At 38.9% G+C, this 12,500-nt stretch overlaps 1 pseudogene; it reads right to left on the bottom strand.

Moving 5' to 3' along the window:
* LOC138029991 (uncharacterized) overlaps window positions 1-12,500 on the bottom strand; it is a 38,802-nt pseudogene that overhangs the window by 3,817 nt on the left and 22,485 nt on the right.

Genomic DNA, 12,500 nt, shown 5'->3' with positions numbered 1-12,500 from the left:
AGAAAAATATCGCCAGTCGGGCTGTTATATGGCAGACATGTTGAGCCCAAAAGAGTACAATGTTAACAGAATTATCGGATGAAGCGTATTGGCCTTAAGGAAGGAACTGAAGAATTTTCAAAGAAGCCTGAGAAGCTCTAGGTAAGCACTTTCCTCTCTTTGTTGAGTATTTGGTGGATGGCCTAAAACCCGAGTAGCAGATCTTGAAAGATTTTTGTTTTACACAAAAGGTACTAATAAGTAGCACTTACCTTGACAAGTAGCCTGGATAACATGACCAGCATTTTCATCCGAGTATATCCAGTGCTTGCTGTCAGCCACTTTGTTTCCTTCACTTGCTTTGATTTCAGCGCACGATTCAGCGGGAAGCTCTTGAATTGAGCCCAATGGCACTGCAGGCGAAATGTACAAAACTTCTATAAATATCAAATGCCGCACGGACCCAATATTGATGATCTTTTGATAACCCTCTGTTTACTGGGTTGCCATAGGAAATCCAGTCATAATGTGCGTTAGTTTCGCCTTTTTTTTTTCCGTGTCGAGAAAATGGAAGAGTGGCGCAATAGGTCTTTCCTGTCACTCCCCTGCTAAGTATTCTGTGCGTATGTTTAAAAGGTTTCCGGAGGTCGTAGAGATTTTATCCGGTGGAGAGAGTAGAATATTTAATTAACCTGCAATGGCGTCGAAAGTTAGTAAAAAGGCGAATGGCGTTTTAGTGGATCTTTAAACATAATATACCCTTATGTAGCTCAATAATGAAAAGCCAATTGGATAAACAAGACAGGCGGTGAAAAATAAATATCTAGAATCTTTAAAGCGACGAGTAATGAAATAACTGAAATAGACCATGTATCCAGTTACTTTCAAACAGAATCTCTTCTTAAAATTCCTTAGATAAGTGATTAATGCTCCATACCTCTGTTGAAAGCTCGCTTCATGTAGAATCGCTTTGAATCGGGTAAAAAGTTTTCTGGCCTGGCTTCTTTCGTTCTGTCGTTCAGCTCGCAAATGTTTCTGCCAATGATGACATTGTAGCTTTGGCATCTGACATCCTGGTGACATATCATGTAACATTCCGGTGGAAATTGAACCCTGACTGTTTTAAAAGTGTGACCTTTAAGAAACATGCCATAAACAGAGTATTCGCTGTGACAACCTTGGTTAGCTGCCCTAATGAGACCAATCCTTGCGACCAGAAAAATAGCTGAGAACCAAAATCGCGGTTTCATCTTGCTGATGTAGACTTGATGTAGCCCTGCAAGTGAGTAGTGTGAAATTTAGTCTTTACTGAAATTGTTACGGCTTTTTAAGGCTGTTGGCCTAAGGTAAAATGATCATTTGTTGTTCAGTACATTAGTTTTAAATGGAAACAACTGCTATGAACCAACGAAAACCGACCACAGTTCACTGAAAGATGACAAAATTCTAATTTTGCGTTACACGGCCTGAATAAGCTTCGAGCCTCGAACTACCGCGCTGGAGCCATGGGTTCGAACCCCGGGCCGACAATCTCAAAGGGCCAATTATTTAAACAAAGCCCAGGGGTGCGTTCTTTTGGTACTACTCCAGAACAGGAATACACGGAATTGACGGTATTCGTGTTCTTTTGGGACCTTTTTGGAATAAACAGACACAATCCCGCTTTCATTCTGCTTCCGATAGCAGAATGAACGGAATGATCGGCATAGGGTTCACTCCGTATAGGCAGAATATGCGTTCTTTTGGGAAAGTTCTCGCAGGAAATGATACGCGGCCGGTTGCTCACCCGCCGGCGGCTTGAAAATTGTAAATAATTTGAATGGAATAGTGATGCAAAATGTCTACCTTAGGTGCGGGTGTGCTGGCCTCTCTTCTGTTTCTTTACCGGTGTTAGAACAAGTAGAGCTGTCAGTTTGTGTTAATTAAAAAAAGGGCCCGTGCCTGGTCAAAAGAAGTGACGTTTGCATTGATTGGTTTGTGCAAAAACCACGATCCTTTTTTTCAATTAAGTCGACATCAAGAAAGAGACCATACGAGAACAAATTTGCACTACGAAAAGCATTCTCAAATGCAAAAAATTCTTCGTCATCTTCAGCAAACCGAAAAATCGAGAAAACGACAAAAAACTGGTACTTATGGCCATATTTCAACATTACGTGTTCCAAACTTTCGGAAAACCTTTTTCACTCGCCATGCTAATGCAATTGGCGCATGCGCATATACAATAGTTCCCAGGTTACCTTCACTAATAGTATTCCGTTTTCAGAGTATGCGTTCTTTTGCAAACTGATATTCCGTATGTTCTGTTATTCCTAATCCGGTATGAGAACAGCCAGGATACAGCTCCCAAAAGAATGCACCCTAGGTTAGACTTGGTTTAAGACTGAATCACGGCGTAGACGAATTCTTTGCAAACCATGTGTAAACTTGGTTTAATTTGCATTATTAAGACGTTGATGAGCCGAATTTCGCGAGGTCCAAGTTTAAATCGTGGTTTTGCAAGTCCTGCTATTGTGTTATCATGCAATATAAATTTCATGTAAATTAATTAACTTGCGTGGGAAACATGTCCGCAAGTAAAATTCAACGAGGAGGAAGAATTTCTCGTTGTGGAACTTGGGTAACGTTTCAAGATATTTAAAACAAGGGATATGATAACGGGAGCTTCAGTAAAGAAAAAAGAAAAGGCATGGAATACAATTCCGATGTGTAGACCGCTTTTACCCAGTAAACCGGAGTGGAAATCATCTGAAGGCACTTCAATGCTGTTGGAAGAAAATTAAATTACAAACGAAAAAAGAGTCGGACAAACGCTCACAGAACTCTCTTTGCTTTTGTTTCATGCAAATTTGGAGGCCAAAAAATGAATTGTGAATTTCGTTTAGGAATCTCTGTTGAAACTTTGTGAATTATCTTGAAAGCTCTATATATCGATGCACGGAATAAAATGCCAGTCACTCGTTGGAAACTTGCAGTAGCGTATGAGAGGGGAAGACCCTTTTGTGACTGGACTTCCAAACTTTCCCTTTAAAATTTGTTCAAAATGATTTACTGATTGCTTACAAAAGCGAGAGCGTCTGTGAAAATCGTCATTATTGTACTGTTCAAGAGGACTGTCCCGTAAATTATGAATTCTGTGACGCAATTGATGACTGGCTCATTTACGTAACCGTCAGTATCTTACAACATCACTCGGATAACCTGTCTATAAAAAGGTTTAGCCCGCTTTATTGTTTAATCGATGGCAAAGCCCCGTCTAACCCTTGACTAAGCTAAACTTTGTCTAAATACTAGAAGCTTTCTGCAAAACTGTAGTTTAGACCAGGGCTATTAATTGTAATAAAGGTAGGCCCACTCTGGGAACTTAAGTCGCCGTTAACTTGAGGCGACTTTAGGCGACTTAAGAAAAAATTGCCCAAAAAATCAGGCGACTAAAGTCGATTTAAGGTTACCTTACACAACTTAAATTGCTTATTCTACTTAAGTCACAGAATATCAACTGATCAAAAGTCTCCATATTTCTTTTCCAAATTCAGAAAAAAAATAAGCGTGAAATGATATGATTTTATATTCACCGCACTAGCTGGTGAATATAAAGCAAAACAAAATGGCAGGACTTGTGACTTTTACAACAGAAATAAACTGTGTTGATTATCAAGTATTCTCTGTGTCGATTATCAATTCTCTGTTGTTCAGCTCTAAAATTATACTTATACTTATTACGCAGATTATAAGAAGACCAAATAACAATAAGTAGATTGGAGCACTCATTTAAAGCTATGCTAGATGCGATTACTGATGTTTTAACTTCACTCGGTATATTTCAACTTTTTTCTCCAGGCTTTGTATTTAGCCTATAGTCTTACAGCTCCATCCTCGTCAGGTACACACTAGAGCTCGTACGAAATGTAGGTTTTCGTTTATACCGACAATTGGCGGCCACGTTAAAACAACAAATATACTCACTGAACTTTGAAACAAGTCTAGAAGTGAAATACGGTACCTGTTGTAAGCGTATTTCAGAGCCAGAAATTTCCTTATGATTTGATCACTTCTTATAGGAGCAGTGGGAGTAAGTGTAATGCGCATTTGAAAACTTTTAGTTGATACTTGCGCAATATAAATGAATAAAGTTAAAGTTAAGTTAAATAGTTGGGGTTACTTAAAATACGTAAATGCATGGGGAATGCCTTCGGCAATCGCAAGCCGCCTTGCGGCCCCAAAAATGTTACTCCCGGTGCTTTTACAAATATGTCCGCCATTTTACAAAACTGTCGAACACCCAGCTTGCGTCTCGTTAAATGGGCACAAAACTCATCTTTTTTGACCGTGTGGGGAACATAAAGTGAAAGTGACAAAGACAACATTCTTCCTGGCTGATCGACAGAGGCCACCATTTCGAGTTTAAAGTATTTTAGACCAACGTGCATGTTGCCGCTGCTTCCAGCTGTTATGAAGCTAAGAAGTTAAGTACAGATAATTATAGTTCATGAATGTTCCCCCTTTAAAAGTAAAACGATTTAAAAATAAACACATCAAAAACTGAAACGGAAGCAAAACAAACAGTATTTTCGTGACGAGTATCGAGTCAACTTGCAAAATCGTCTGTGTATTTGGTCATAAACTATCTTCTAACACCTGATTCTCATTAAGATATCCAAATTTTGTTTCTCAGCAGTTTGTTTTCATTAGTACGCAAGTGGATTAATAGGCCATTTCCGAGTTCATGTCTGCCTCCTCTTCAAAGCGAGTCTAAGTGCGAAGTTTTTGTTATGAAAATTAGTTTTCATTCAAACGTAAAGTAGAACTAATTACCATCACAAAACCTTCCCCCTAAGAGTCGCTTTGAAGAGGAGGCAAACATGAACTCGGAAATGGCCTATTTCGATTGTGTTCACTGGTCGTAATCACTCCCATTAGGATTAATAATGTACAAGGCGCATTTTAAGATCAGCGCGACACACACAGAGCTTTTTGAAAAAGGTATCTAAATTAAAAAACTCTTCGCCACCGGATCAGATGTAATGCCAACTGTTACTAGTTTATTAGCAAAAACAGAGCAACCGTGATGAGATATGTGTAATGATAGCGAGCACGCCATAGAATTCCCTTATTTAAGTTGATCAGAGAACTTTCAACTTTTGTAAACTTATTTCCTTTGAATTTAAATAGCTCCACCATCGCCACGTACAAATTCCGCAAAACTGCAAGATGCAAAAAGTTCTCAATTCTTTATTTAAAAAACTTGGAAGGGTAAAAACTTGAGTTAAAAAGTCTCGATTAAGATTAAGATAAGATGTCAGCTCATCAAAAACTGTTACATCAAGAACTGGCAATCATTAGGTGGCAACAGTGGGCTCCTTACATTCCCAGTTGGTAAATTTTAAATTGTAAATCTTTTGACCAAAATTGAACGAAGATTATCTGGTTTATCGCTGGCTTAAATTTTCACATTTTGTTGACTATGGAATGGTGTGTCAGTGTTCAGTGCTGATGTTTAGGAGGATCGAAGAGAGTACGACGAGCTTATGGCAATGGTCCAAAATGTGCCAACAAACCGATCCCCCTTGTGAAGCTTATCCTTTAATAACTTGCCGCAGTTGTTCCACAAAGGGAAACAATAATCAAAATATGGTTTTACTAGGCTCTTATATACCTTCTCGAGTGAATTCGAAGGAACAATCTCACAGATCATGTCAATATGGCTGTCCCAAGTAACCTTCTCATCAATCTGAACCACTAGACATTTATGTGTGTCAACTTGAAAAACAGGTGTGTTGTTTGCCACAACGGGATGTTCGAAACTCTTATTTCTCAGATATAACAATAGCAAATAAGCATTAATTTAGACTTAGCTGGGTGCATTAGGAGTTTGCTTCTATGAGCCAATTTCTCACATGTTCGAGGTCAGTATTCAATTTTAATTTGGTATAAGTTCGCTGGCATCGTAGGAATATGCAAAAAATTGAGTGTCATCTTCATATATGCAAGGAGTAGCTGATGTTTGGCAGTCTGGCAAACCATTAACATATAATAGGAACAACAGGGGGTCGAAGATTGAGCCCTGGGGCACTCCACATTTTTGAAGAAAAATCTCATAATCATTGAAAAGCTCTACAAGGACGGAATTCGGAGGCCTATACCAAGTACATATAATAAAAGATTTGTTATATGGGCGACAGATTTCGGCACAAATCATCTCCAGAAGGCCCGGCACTACTGAAGTCATTTAGCAAAGAGAAAGCAAAGCAAAGAGATCGTTTTCACTGGTCTTGGTTGAGAAGCACGACACACAGTAAAAATGTACAAGGCGTATTTTAAGATCAGCGCGATACATAAAGAGCTTTTTGTAAAACGTCTCTAAATTGAAAAACTCTTCGCCAACGGATCAGATGTAATGCCAACTATTACTAGTTTATTGGCAAAAACGGAGCAACTGCGATGAGATATGTGTAGTGAAAGCGAGCACACCATGGAATTGCTTTATATTAGGCCCGGTTCAGACGCCGATCTTTTCATGAGCCGAACCTAATTCCTTGAATTAAGTACATGAAAAGATCGGCGCCTAAATCAATTTGGAACGGCTCACCCGTTCTTCCCGCCTGGCTTAGCCGGGAATTTCGCCTTTGGAACGCCTTTGGAACGGCTTTGATTCAGACGCCGTACTTTTCATGTGCCGATCCTAATGCACAAATTATTATAATGTATTTCGCAAGCAGTTTACCTCAGAGAGCATGCGTACTGGAGTTTGTATACGTCACTCGCTTAAAATGACGACGTGGAGAGCTACTTATGCAAACATAACATGCAATGCGGTCTGCATCTTTTTTCTTCGAATTGCCGCTTTCTTCCACATGGCACGTAAGACGGATGTGTAGGTTAGCAGCATCGGCGCCATATGTTAATTTACTACTCCTGAAAACTGCTGACCATTTTCACTGCTTTTACTGGAACTGTATTAGGAACGGCCAAAAAGAACGGCGTCTGAATCAACAGGCGTACTTTTGTTAATTTGGGTCGGTCCAAATTCGAATTGAGTTCGGCTCATGAAAAGATCGGCGTCTGAACCGGGCCAAAGTTGATCAAAAAACGTTCAACTTTTAAAAACTTATTCTCTTTGAATATTTCCTTATTTTCCTATAAATGTCCTCTTAGGTATTCGTGTACTGACAATTGGTGGCTATGTTAAAACAACAAATATACTCACTGGACGTTTACTAGATTATTTTGAAGCAAGTCTTGAAGTGAAAGACCTTTTGAAAGCGTATTTCATAACTAGAAAGGTCCTTAAGGGGCTTCAATTCTTTACGCACTCACTTCTTAGAAGCCGCGGAAGTTAATTAAAAGTGTTGTTTTAAACATCGCCGGTGGCGTGTATTTTCTCGTCTTATAATATAAATAGTTGGAGTTACTTATTTAAACACATAAATGCAGGAGCCAGTATCATCAATCTTCTAATAAATATGTAGTAACGAGTTCAACCCTTGTCAATGAAACGTTTAAAAGCGATTCGCCCTTTTTATGGCTTCAAGCATTAAAGGAAGCTCGACTCGTTGGCTCTGTCTCCACGAAACGACATGTCATGGACTTGCCAAAAGACGCGTCTGCCTAGCGTATCGTTGGACACAAAAGTAAGATCATTTTGCATGGTGCAGGGTATAGATAAACGAAGGCGCTCGATCCGAAAAAAAAAAACATTTTTCCCTGCTCATCGAAAAAGGCCACCATTTCAGATTAAAATACCTTAGAGAATCACGCATGCTGCGGCTTCTTCCACCCGCCACAAAACTAAGAAAATAAGTCTGATAATTACAGTTCAAGTATAAAATTAAAATTAAAGTTCATGTATGAAATTAACTCTGATAATTACAGTTCTCGCATAAAAGGAAACGAAACCTTGAAAGAATGGTGAATGAAGAATGGTAATCTTGATTTCTCATAGGTTTTGCAATGTACGGAGTTATCCAAGGAGCGGAGTACTCTCTTGTTCTTTTTTGGCGCTCTGGTGCATCATCCTATTTACAGTCTCGATAAAGAACGATATCCATTCGTTCCAACATACGTTGGGATCATCGGCTCGTTGAATCTAACTGCAAGGCATTCGAGATAAATTTGCAAGAATGTTTTGAGTAACAAAATGTTTGTAGTCTCTAATTTCTTTGATGCAAGATTTGCTTTTTGGTAGCCCACATTTCCTCACTGCGTATCTTAAACTATGATCCGAGATTTCGAGATGTATAACAACGGAGTCAGGTCAATTCTCTTTGACATTGGGAAGAACCAAATCTATTACCGTGGATGAGGCCTCTGACACCCTAGTTGGCTTGTCAATAATTAACTGATCTAACTGGTGAAGTGAGAGTGCGTGGATGTCCATTAAAATTTTACTCACGTCACAATTGAGATCGCCAATTATCATCAGTTATTTGTTTCCAGCGTCGCATTTTTGAAGAAAAGTCTCATAATCATTGAAAAGCTCTAAAAGGTCGGAATTTGGAGGCCTGTACCAAGTACATGTAATAAAAGATGTTATATGTTACATTTCGGCACAAATCATCTCGAGATGACCCCGCACTAAGTCATTTAGGAAAGAGATTTATTTTATACATACTGAGATTTTCGCATCAAATTTTGCTGTGTGAAAAAGCGTTTCGGATTTTACTTCGACCAATCAGAGAGGCGAATCGAGTTTCTCACACGTGCAAAAATCGTTTCGTCCAATCACAAACCACGGTTTAAGCGAATCGTGTTTTCGCGGGCTTTTTCGCGGTCATCGCGGCTAGCTTTGTCGGGCAGCTTTGACAAGATGATATAGGTAAGATAAGAATGGTTATATGGACGACACATTTCGGCACAAATCATCTCGAGATGACCCCGCACTAAGTCATTTAGCAAAGAGATTGTTTTCACTGGTCTTGGTTTCTCCCATCAGGTTTACTATATGATATACAAGGCATACTGTAAGAGGCACGACACACAGAGAGCTTTTTGAAAATGGTCTATGAATTTAAAACCTCGTCGCCACGGTATAACCTGTAATGCCAACTGTTACTAGCTTTTTGCAAAAACGGGACAGATTGAAGTAGTGAGATATATGTCATCCGGCTGCAACCACGCCATTGAATTCCCTTAATAAGTAGATCGGGGCACTCATCTAAAGCTATTCTCGATGCGATTACTGATGTTTTAACTTCACTCGATGTATTTCAACTTTTTTCCGCGGTCGATAGATCATGATGATGATGATGATGATGTATTTAGATAGTCTTACAGCTTCGTCCTCGTCACGTACAAATTCCGAAAACGCTTGCTCTATGATGATCCCTGTTAAGGTGTTGTTTGTAAATATAACTTGTTCTGACGAGAAAACACTCTAGAGCTCGTAGGAAATTTAGGTGGCGGCGTTAAAACCACAAATATACTCACTGAACTTTGAAACAAGTCTAGAAGTGAAATGTCGTACCTGTTGAAAGCGTATTTCAGAGTCAGAAAGTTCCTTGTGATTTGATCCCGGTGATTGAATTTTATAAGCGCTCACTTCTTATAGGAGCAGCGGGAGTAAGGTTGTTTTAAAAAAAACCTAGCTTATTTTTCTCTTCTTATAAATAGTTGGGGTTACTTAAAATACATAAATGCATGGGGAATGCCTTCGGCAATCGCAAGGCGCCTTGCGGCGCCAAAAATGTTACTCCCGGTGCTTTTACAAATATGTCCGCCATTTTACAAAACTGTCGAACACCCAGCTTGCGTCTCGTTAAATGGGCACAAAATTCATCAGTTTTGACCGTGTGGGGAACATACAGTGAAAGTGACAAAGACAACATTCTTCCTGGCTGATCGACACAGGCCACCATCTCGGGTTTAAAGTATTTTAGACCATGGTGCATGTTGCCGCTGCTTCCAGCTGTTATGAAACTAAGAAGTTAAGTACAGATAATTATAGTTGATGAATGTTCCCCCTTTAAAAGTAAAATGATTTAAAAATAAACACATAAAAAACTGAAACGGAAGAAAAAAATACACATTTCTGTGACGAGTATCGAGTCAACTTGCAAAATCGTCTGTGTATTTGGTCATAAACTATCTTCTAACACCTGATTCTCATTAAGATATCCAAATTTAGTTTCTCAGTTTGTTTTTATTAGTACGCTAGTAGATTAATTTCGATTGTCTTCACTGGTCGTAATCACTTCCATTAGGATTAATAATGTACAAGGCGCATTTTAAGATCAGCGCGACACACACAGAGCTTTTTGAAAAAGGTATCTAAATTAAAAAACTCTTTGCCACCGGATCAGATGTAATGCCAACTGTTACTAGTTTATTGGCAAAAACAGAACAACCGTGATGAGATATGTGTATCGATAGCGAGCACGTTATGGAGTTCATCAGAGAACTTTCAACTTTTATAAACTTATTTCCTTTGAATTTAAATAGCTTCACCATCGCCACGTACAAATTCCGTAAAACTGCAAGATGCAAAAAGTTCTCAATTCTATATTTAAAAAACTTGGAAGGGTAAAAACTTGAGTTAAAAAGTCTCGATTAAGATTAAGATAAGATGTCCGCTCATCGACAACTTATACATCAAGAACTGGCAAATCATTAGGTGGCAAAAGTGGGCTCCTTACATTCCCAGTTGGTAAATTTTAAATTGTAAATCTTTCAACCAAAATTGAACGAAGATTATCTGGTTTATCGCTGGCTTAAATTTTCACATTTTGTTGACTATGGAATGGTCTGTCAGTGTTCAGTGCTGATGTTTAGGAGGATCGAAGAGAGTACGACGAGCTTATGGCAATGGTCCAAAATGTGCCAACAAACCGATCCCCCTTGTGAAGCTTATCCTTTAATAACTTGCCGCAGTTGTTCCACAAAGGGGAACAATAATCGAAATATAATGGTTTTACTAGGCTCTTATATACCTTCTCGAGTGAATTCAAAAGAACGATCTCACAGATCACGTCAATGTGGCTGTCCCAAGTAACCTTCTCATCAATCTGAACAACTTCACATTTATGTGTGTCAACTTGAGAAACAGGTGTGTTGTTTGCCACAACGGGATGTTCGAAACTGTTATTTCTCACATTATAAGAAGACCAAATAAGCATGAATTTAGACTTAGCTGAGTGCATTAGGAGTTTGCTTCTACGAGCCAATTTCTCACATGTTCGAGGTCAGTATTCAATTTTAATTTGGTATAAGTTCGTTGGCATCGTAGGAATATGCAAAAATTTGAGTGTCATCTGCATATATACAAGGAGTGGCTGATGTTTGGCATTCTGGTAAACCATTAACATCTAATAGGAACATTAGTGGGTCGAAGATTGAGCCCTGGGGCACTCCACATTTTTGAAGAAAAATCTCATAATCATTGAAAAGCTCTACAAGGTCGGAATTTGGAGGCCTATACCAAGTAAATATAATAAGTCGTTTAGCAAAGAGAAAGAAAAGCAAAGAGATCGTTTTCACTGGTCTTGATTAAAGAGGCACGACACACAGATAACTGAAAAACTCGTCGCCACGGTATAAGACGTAATGCCAACTGATACTAGTTCTTTGCAAAAACGGGACAGATGCAGTGAGATGTATGCCATGCGCTTGTAAGCACGCCATTGAATTCCCTAATTATTAAAAGCTATTACTGATGTTTTAACTTCACTCGATCACGTATTTCAATATTTTTCCCGGCTTTGTATTTAGATAGAGTCAGGTACAAATTCCGAAAACTTCTGCTCTATCATGGTCCCTGTGTAAGCGCGTATTCTTTGTAAATATAACTTGTTCTGACGAGAAAACAGTATAAAGAGCTCGTAAGAAATCTAGGTATTCGTATATACCGACAATTAGTGGCCACGTTAAAACAACAAATGTACTCACTGAACTTTGAAGCAAGTCTAGAAGTGAAATACCGTACCTGTTGAAAGCGTATTTCATAGAAAGTTCCTTATGATTTGATCCCGGTCATTGTATCTTATAATAAGCGCTCACTTCTTATAGGAGCAGCGGGAGTAAGTGTTGTTTAAAAAAAACCTGGCTTGTTTTTCTCTTCTTATAAATAGTTGGGGTTACTTAAAATACATAAATGCATGAATCAGTGTCCAAGGAACTTCCTCTTGTCATAAATATATAATAGTGAGTACATGGATTCGAACCAGTGTCAACAAATTTACAAAACTTGAAACGCTGAAAATGGCGGCTCATTGACTCATTCACCACGAAACAACATGTGAAATAGACGTGTCTGCATTGCCTCGCAGGGTTTGTGCTTGAGGCCGGAGGCCGGACGTTTCGTCTGGTTGTTTCCCATTCCTTGTCCGGTACTTTGATGCAAATATTTGAGGGGTTTGGCTTATTTTTTATCATTATATATATTAATTTTTTACTTACTTTTTAAAGAGAATTTGAGTGAACTTCAGCCTTGCCCGGAAAACTGATTCTTGGGTTCAAGAAACATTGGAAACAGCGTTTTATTTTAAAAATTCCTGGGGGAGGGGTATGCCCCCAGACCCTCCCTAGGC

This window comes from Montipora capricornis, chromosome 13, assembly GCF_036669925.1.
Source record: "Montipora capricornis isolate CH-2021 chromosome 13, ASM3666992v2, whole genome shotgun sequence".
NCBI lineage: Eukaryota > Metazoa > Cnidaria > Anthozoa > Scleractinia > Acroporidae > Montipora > Montipora capricornis.
Note: the sequence above shows the minus strand (reverse complement) of the source record. Positions and strands in the feature narration are given on the sequence as shown.